The following is a 9,581-nucleotide window of genomic DNA, read 5'->3' on the forward strand; positions in this document are numbered from 1 at the left end:
TTAGTTTCAAATAAGGCCTAAACGGGGATAAAAAAATAAAAGATCAGATAAATCGAAAATTCTTTTAGTCTTTAGTTTTTCTGTGGTGTGGGTAATTTTTTAATCTATCTAAAATGGGTAAATGTTCAAATCCATTTAAATTATTACCATTTTATATTTTAAAAACCGAAGGTCTCTGTAGATGTTTTCGTGATAAGCCAGACCCAGATACATGGAATTGCCTCGAGGTAAGACATCAAGTTGTGTTATCTTTGTGAATACAAACATTAGTGTATCAGCCTCTCTTTGATACAAAAAGATTTTGAGGGAATACCCAAGAGAAACTTTACTTTTTAATTTTGATAAAATGTTAAAAACAAATTTTCAAGGATGTGGTAATACTTGGACTAACACATATTAGTTCAAATAATTAAATAGTATGTTTTTCTTATTTTTATATCCATAAATATATTTAAATGTTAAAACTGGTCTGATCAAAGAGTTGTTTATAAATCCAAGCATACTCATTATATTTACTACAATATAATATTATTAATTTTTGGAGTGATATCATCGTTTGCAAATTGCCAAAATATGTTTACGGTACAGTTCAAACAATATTTACTAGATTTTGAAGTATTTCCAGTTTCAAGAACAATTAATAATATAAGTTTACCTTTTGGTTGTGTTGCGAGGTTCTTAACGTTATTGAATGTTCGGCTCGATGCATTATGTGTGGCATCTTCAAGAGCACAGTTTATTTAAAACATATTCATTTACATTACATATTCATTTATATTTATTTTTTCATTGCGTACGGTGCTATTAGTGTTTCATTGTGTGAGTTTTTTACGTTAAACTTTTTATAGATTATAGTGATTTGTTATTAATTGCATGTTGTATCATGACTTGACTGCTATACAGTGCATATTTTTTGACTGCTACCCTCTGTAGTGTATTCCAACTTAGGTTGGGCGTTTGTGTATTGTTAGTTGTAATGTGTTAGTTAAGTTTTATCCCCCGGAACACGGGATCAGATTCCAGATCCCGAAACGTTGTGTATTGTTTTTTACATTCGTGATGGAAAATGTCCGCAATAAACCTTTGAACAACATATTCATTTACATTACACTAAACTACACTACTCTTAAGTTCATTGTTGGTCATGGTGAGTTAATGTTGTTCAAAGGTTTATTAAGGGCATTTTCCATTACAATGGCAAAAACAATACACATTGTTGAAGGATCTGAAATAAGATCCCATCCTCAGGTGATAACTAACACATTACAGCTAACAATACACAAAAACCCAGCCTAAGTTGGAAAACGCTACAAAGAGTAGCAGTCAAGTTTATGCACTGTATGGCAGTCAAGTCATTATACAAAATTCAAATCACAACTAATAAAAAACGAACAAAAATCTATATGTTGGGAAAAAATAAGATATGTAGAAATAGTTCTTATTAATGGAACATTAATCGCACAGCTTGCAATGACGCCACCAATGAGACCTAACATTTACATTTTATCTTTTCTAACATATAGTTTTTTGTGTGCTTTGTGATTGGTTATATTTTAAATGTTGTATCATGACTTGACAGCTACTCTTAGTAGTTTATTCAAGCTTCGGTGGGGTTTTGTGTATTGTTAGTTGTAATGTGTTAAGTTTTTTTTTTCAACTGAGGACAGGATCAGATTTCAGATCCTGAAACATTGTGTACTATATTTTACCATTGTGATATCAAATGTTCTTAAAGAGAAACCTGAATGTCAAAAATACCACTTAATTTGAGCTACAAAAACAGGTCTTTATAATAATCTTGTCATTATATGTTAACAGTTTAAGTGTTTTCCCGCAATCCTAAAAAAACACAAAGTAAGATTCAAGCAAATTAAAAACTCCAAATAGCGATTTTAACATCGATTAACTAGTTACTGTGATTATTTATTTATAAATTATAATAGGACACAACACTGGTACAAATATGCTATTAATTTTGGATTTGCAATAACTAAGCCAATATAGTATTAAAAAAGATTACCTAATTTTAACATGTTTTCTTACTCAGCTCTCTGTTTTAATTCCGAAACTCTATAAAGAAAAACTTCGGTACTACAAATCAACTTGATATTGTATTGTTATTACTTGCATAAAATATTCCGAAGTGTCAGTAGGTCAAAGATGTTACAAAGTATAGAGTAGCACAATGTACTGGTCACCCGGATTTAAATGAATTGGAGCAAGGAATACGATATATTGCCAGATTTATGTGAAGGGAGTAATAAAATAAAACATTGGAAATGGAATGCCTGGCATAGATCCAGAAATCATCACTGCTTGCTAAGGTTTACGCCAAACTTCTCGTCGTGGAATTGTTTCTTTGAGAAATATATGAATAAGTGGGTATACTAGAATTTAATGAGTAAAGTTGGCATGATGTAAAGACTAAAAGGTGTTTTAAACTTGCATCAGATCCCTTTAGCCATAATTTATACTATAGCAACCACACTAGCATTTAAATAGTCAAGATATAAGTCTATGAGTGAGTTATAAAATATTTGTTTAATTTTTTACCATAATTTATAGTAGTAAAAAAACATATACAAGGTCTTCATGGACTAAAAGTTTGACAATTAGGCAAAAGAAGAAAATAAACTTTGAGATATGTACTTTATACGTAATTTTGGAGCACCCTGAATAAATATTGGTACACTACCCTAACCTACATTAACTCATTGTAAAGGTTCAAATACCAGAAAATAAATGTAATTTATATTCTCTAGGTAGGTTTCTAGTTAAAGGGAATGACTCCTGCTGGATTTAGATTCAACTAGAGGGGCTTTCAGCTTATTTTATAGGAGCCATACAATAAAAGAGATTACCACTAGTGTAGCTCTAAGGATAGTACGGAAAAGGTTTTTTTTCTACCTGTGTGAGATTGCATTTCAGATCAATTAAAGTTATCACATAAAATGTATTAGACTTATTAAAAATGGTAAACTAGAAGTGGCATTTATATAATAGGCCTGTTTGTCTAAAACATTTAGATAATATAAATTCTCATTTCATGCTTTTTTGATATTTTCGAAACTATAAAGCCAGCTTTGAAATGTATTGCACAACTTTTTTGCCTCCAAGAAAAATTATGAACCACCAATTAATTATTTATTGATAAATTCTGCATAAACAATACTGTAAATATGTATCACACAAATTGAGAATAAATTAAACTAAATACGATATTATGATGTATAAATAATATTTAAATGTATTTCTTGTTACTTTACCACCTGCAAAACTTCTTTGACTAAAATATTTACTTAAAGTATTGCTGGTTCAAGGGCAAAATAATAAAGCGGTATACAAATTGCTGCATCCACAAATTGCTTACACGGTGGTAAACTATAGTCGGTGTCAGCGATCATCAGTTTGGCTGTACATTGACCATATACCAGGCTTTAGATTTTACAACAAGGTGAAGGGTTACATGGTTAACTTTCAGTGCTAAAACTAACGGTGCTCAAACATTTGATGGTTACGTGACACATATTTCTCGATTCACGTAGTATATTTAATGGTATATTATAACTATTGATATTTATGCAACATATGTTGAGCTAGTGGAAATAACTACATCGTGTACACCAGTAAACTATTAACTACATCATAACGCAGCATGTAATATCACAGGTGAGATGATAAGACAGAGTTTCAACACAAAGAGGTCGTTAACATCAGAGTTGACTAATTGTCTATCTGAATATTTATCGAACGTTCATAATTAACTGTGTGCCATTGTCTTAGGCCGGTGAATAATTAGAGAAAACAATAATTGGGGAGAGTAACAAGCAAGAAAAACTTGAACTGCAATCTCTGATTTGGTGTTAAAACCGAACATCTTATGCTGTATGAAATTACTAATTTTTGTACTAATAAAACTGATGTAATTGAATATGTGCAGGCGTAAAGATTTTTTCGTCCTTCATACTTTACATAGACTGGTGATGAAAACGATGTATGAAAATAAAATATCGACTTTAAATCTTAATTAAGCTACATTTCTAAAAATCTTAATAATCAATCAGCTGCTCATTTATTAATCATAAAGCACTACTTTTTTCCTTTTTATCAATTTAATTTGTTTGAATATATTTAAAAATTTAATTCTGAAGCTGGAAACCAACAAAAATATTAAAACACTTTTTAACTGCAACCCCAACAAAAAAACATGAATAATTTTCTTTTTCACCTTTGTTTTTTTTTAAACTAATAGGATTATTATTATAAACACTATAAATCAATATGCTTTAATGGAGGATTTAAGATATTTACTATAAAGTTTAATATTAGGTTTTATAGTAAAATTGTTAAAATAATAAAATTTGAACTGAGACAGTCTAGGTTTATCACAAGAGTAGGTATGACAGTAAATGTTTGACGGGTTGGTTTTATTACACAATGTCTGACGTCACGGAAGTAGGAGTTAGTGTAGTTATGCTTCCTTGACACTTTGAAAATCAAATAAAAGGTAGCAAGTAATTACACTATGTAATCAAACTAGAGCTGATCCAACAGCATTATCATTATAAATTAACTTAACTAGCTGTTACCCACGGGCTTCACCCCGTTTGAATCCATAAGTATTAATAAAACTATTCTATTGATTAATAAACAAAACAGAACACAAACAAATGATCACACCTGATTTTATTAAGGTAATAAATTGAAAGAATAACAAACAAATACATCTGATGTATTTTTAACAGTAGGTATATGGAAAGTTCGCTTAAGAAAGGAATTACGACCTTAAAGGGCAATTTATGAAATTATGGATAGTTTTGTGCAAGGTTTCTCGTCATGACGAACAATTTTAAATAATGGTTTATGGGGGTGTGACTTGTATTTTTCTCAAAAGTTCATAGGTACTTTGGGATTCCTATATGGAATCGTATCAAAGTCGAATATTATGTAAATCATCGTTTACTTTTAACACCTGTATGTTTATTGTTTAGTTAGTAAACATTTGCTTGTGAAACAGATGTTTTAAAATAAAGACATTTCAACTGAAATTGCCAAAGTAATAAAGTTGGTCAAATTTGGGAGTAAAGCTCATTGAAATACCGGAGCCTTCAATAACAGGTGTGACATTTCAAACACAAATAGCATCGTTAAAATTTCAGTTTCGTACTTGTTTTATATACCCCCCTTCCAGGCTATAAATGTATTTTTTACATTTCTTATTCCTTTATAGCTATAGTAAGGAATACCATAATATTACCTGATTATGCATCCTAATTAGCTTTAAACTTAAAACTCAAATTCAAAAATGTTTACGGAAACGATTCTTTTCCCCATGTACTATTTTATATTGTGACGAATGGAAAACCTAACGTTTTTACTTTGGTTGTTGATTCCCCGCTGTATGTATACTGCCTTAGGTCGTTCATATAAGGTTATGTAGTATGTTAAATGTTACGTGTTTCAAGTACAAGCCTGGCTGGATGCAAGCATTTTCAAGAGATAATACCGTTTAATGTATGCAAAGTACGCCTGAATCTTCAGACCTGAGGGGTTTTAAGCTCAACATTTTACATGAAAGTCTCTGTAGCTTCACTGTATAGTTTATAGCTTTATGTAAAAAAATAGTAGTATGTTTAAAGCACGTTTTGTATACTGTTTGACGTACTGGAATAAAATAACTAAGCTCAATACATAGGCTTATTACCAGTTATCATTTTTACTTTGTCTCCCTATACATTTTATATAGAGAAAGAATTGTTTTCGTCAATTTTTTTAAACAAGTTTAAGTAGTGACAGAAAGTTGAAGGCCATGAAACAAAATTTTACTCTTACTTCCTTGTTTACTTTTAATTTTCCCACATTAAGTACAAAAATAGTAATGCTTAAGACAAATTATTAATTTCTATTTATTACAAAGATAATCTTAATGGAAATACGTGAACACGTAACACTGAATAGCAACTGAATGTTAGGAACGTAAATATAATTATGTCGATTAAAACAATTGTTCTCATCATTATTTGGTCCTAATTTAATTTCTCAAATTAATTTACCAACTTGCATTTATTTTAGGTAGGCCTAATAGATTATTTATAAAAATACACAATATCATGTGAAGTCACTACTACTCTTAAAGATATAGTAGCTAGTAATAAGAAAGAGTTAAATTGAGAAAGTACAGGTTAGTACTAAAGCAGAATTGTTTGGAATTTAATAGATGTACTGTAAAAAGTATTCAACTATATTCTGGATATTAATTTAAAATAAAAGGTAAGACAAAACCTTTTACAATAATGGTATGGTAAAATACCTTCCTTACGGTTGGGTTATTAATTAATGTCATTAATCTAACAACTAATAGCTTTAGCCTCAGAACTATCTAAAAAAATATTTAAGCTAAAAGACTGTGTTTTATATGGTTTTATCTACATAAATACAGTTTTATACCATATAAACCCAAAATAAATATGTGCTGGATAGCTTTTAACTAGAATTTCATCAAAATGAGGTTAACTCGTTGAGCAACAGTTTTTGATGCAAGTTACCGTAATTAAAGTGTTTTTGTGCCTGAGTTAAAATATTGCCAAAAGCGATAAAGTTAAGTGTTTTCCAATATCTAGCAGTGAGATTATACCCATCACGTAAATGTTGACACTGGCTTTAGCGGTGATCGGTTTTGAAATACGATCTAGAGTGATTCAGGGAAATTTAGTTAGAAAATTGTGAAAGCATAACGTACTTTGTTTTTGTGTGCTAGTGCCTGGTATTGTTTTTCACATAACTGCAGTCTATACGTAAAGAGTCCTTGGAGGCTAGCGGCTATCTTGGATAATTTGAAACACCTTTTGAAGTGTTATTTATAAAACTCCGTAACATATTACGGATTTGTTGTGGGGGCATTTTCAACAATCCCCCAACCACCCTAGGGTCACTGGACAAATATGGATTTGGATTATATGAGCCATGAAATATTGAATGTGCAACGGAGCTATAGCAATAGGAGCCATTGGACTATCAGTTTAGTCTTTGAACAATTTGTTAACATAAATATACGGTAATGATGATTAGGGATTTTTATTGAAATAAATTATTCCCTTGATTAAAAATTATTTATCTAACATGGTGGAGTTTTTTTTTCCTAGGAAGCTAGGCATGAGCCCGGAATTGTTTTTCACATTACTTCAGGCTAGACATAGGGGTTACGGCATCATCACTTAGATATAATCCATTGGTGATTTGGCGGGATTCAAACCCGGGACCCCAGGAACCGGAGTTCCACGCTCTAACCACTAGACCAGCTCGCTCTCCCATAACATAATGGAGTAAAGATATTGTTTATAAAAGCATAGTTATATTAATAAAATATAATTAAGTTACATTTAAGATACATTTAGTAATTTTTCACTTCCAAACAATCCAAGTAAAGGGCAATCAGAATTGGAGGAACTTGTACTTTGATCAACAATAATCATTGTCCAATTATAAGTTACTCAATTTGTCAAACTTTCAAGGAAAATCATTCACGTTTCTATTATTTCACAGTGGCAATTGGTGACTTATGAACGAAAGTGTGTTTTCAATATTCAAAGTACACTAGTCTTAAACTACTATCATTTTAGGTGAATCCTGATATATTTTTAACAATTGTTCATTGATTATAGAACGATTTTTATTTTCAATCTTCCATACATCCTCATTATGTGGATGGTTAACGCTTTTCCATTGTTTTGTAGATACGAAAATAAATATATATAGAGTTTATCTTTTCAAACATCAATTGAGTTCTTTTCACAAATGGTTTTGATTATGAAACTTGTTTACAATGAAATATTTCACCGATTTCTCAATTAACGCTGAACGTACAAGATTTAGTCTCCGGACCTACCTATTTTTTAGGTAAAATAAAAACTGAAAAATAAATAGAAAGTAAAAATCAAAAGTAACCGAAATGATATCATTTAAATAAATTGTATATTCATCAATTTAAGGTAGTTAGCATGGGGGTGTAAATAATGCTTTTATTCTTACTATATTATTAATTTTAAAACATATGAATTGACTAATCCTATAAAATCTTTATTTAAGAACAGTAGGCCTACAGAAACAAAAAGGTTTTCACCGCTATACATTCATTATGGTGTGGGTAGCCTCCGGATTGCGAATAATAACTATGATAGTGGTTTAAATACCTTATTCATGCAATCCAATTGTTGTCTCCACAACTAGTTTCAACCTGCTAGGAGGTCATCATCAGGTGAGTACAAGGATGAATTACTTCATATGAAGGTCGTCAGTAACAGTTTTTTTTTACATTTACACAAACACACGACGAATAATAAACACATAGTGCGCACACATATACGGGTCCGCTTGTCAAGTTCAATGTTTTTATCGGCCGTATATGTGTGCGCACTATGTGTTTATTATTCGTCGTGTGTTTGTGTAAATGTAAAAAAACTGTTACTGACGACCTTCATATAAAGTAATTCATCCTTGTACTCACCTGATGATGACCTCCTAGCAGGTTGAAACTAGTTGTGGAGACAACAATTGGATTGCATGAATAAGGTATTTAAACCACTATCATAGCTATACATTCGTTTATTATCAGGTAACTAAGAAATTATAGGATAATACACCAGATCTACTTACCGTAAGCTTTTGTGTATGCATAAATGGATAGGATAAATAGGATACAATGAACGGATAGGATAGGATACATGAATCGAACTACTACATACAAAATGAAAAAAAATTTCATCACAATTATTAATCGATGTTCATTAGCTGTGTAAAAAGTGCATTTTACAAAGTAGCAAGCTATGAAAATGCTACTTTATTCATGTCTTATTTGCTTGGGTTGAATTAAATTTAACTCACCAATTCTAGACGTCTTTCTTCAAGTAGTTCTTCGATGTACCGTAACTTTAAATGCCCCGAGAAGAGTTCCATATCGCAGCTTTTCTTTGAAACTCCCAGCGTTGGGAGCTTCAGGCCACTGAGATAGGAAACTTTAAGGTTCACATTGCTTATCGCTCTTAAATGCACGTTATTTTCTTAGGAAAATATAATATGAAAACGACCCTTTAATGTGATTTAAATTACATTAATTGGACTTTCGATGCTAAGTATTAGTTTCCTCGTTGTAATTAAACGTTAATAATATATATGTATTTACTTACATGAAAGATAAAGTACAGAACTTTTATTTTTGAGAGAGATACTTGTTGGAAATAGTGATAGCTACTCCCCCCTTTACTACTACTAACCCTTTACACTAATCATACTAAAGGAATCCGACTAGTATGTATAAATGTCGGCTACGTTATACAGTATTATAAACATAGTACTAAATAGTCATATTTAGGAGTTCCCAGCACGAAAACGTTATAAAAATATCAGATAAGTTTTTAAATAATAGACTACAATTTTTTTTCCTAAAAGGCAGACCATTTTTATCAATAAAAATGAAAATATCGTTTAAGGAACAACGTCCTTACCGTTGATTATAATGTTGCCTGCAGCGATACATGCTTGAGTAAAGATGGAATGAAAACAAATTATTTTAGAACAAGTGTGTT

Source organism: Macrosteles quadrilineatus, unplaced genomic scaffold (assembly GCF_028750875.1).
Source record: "Macrosteles quadrilineatus isolate MER2022 unplaced genomic scaffold, UCM_ALF_1.0 Scaffold_6__1_contigs__length_79288215, whole genome shotgun sequence".
Lineage (NCBI taxonomy): Eukaryota > Metazoa > Arthropoda > Insecta > Hemiptera > Cicadellidae > Macrosteles > Macrosteles quadrilineatus.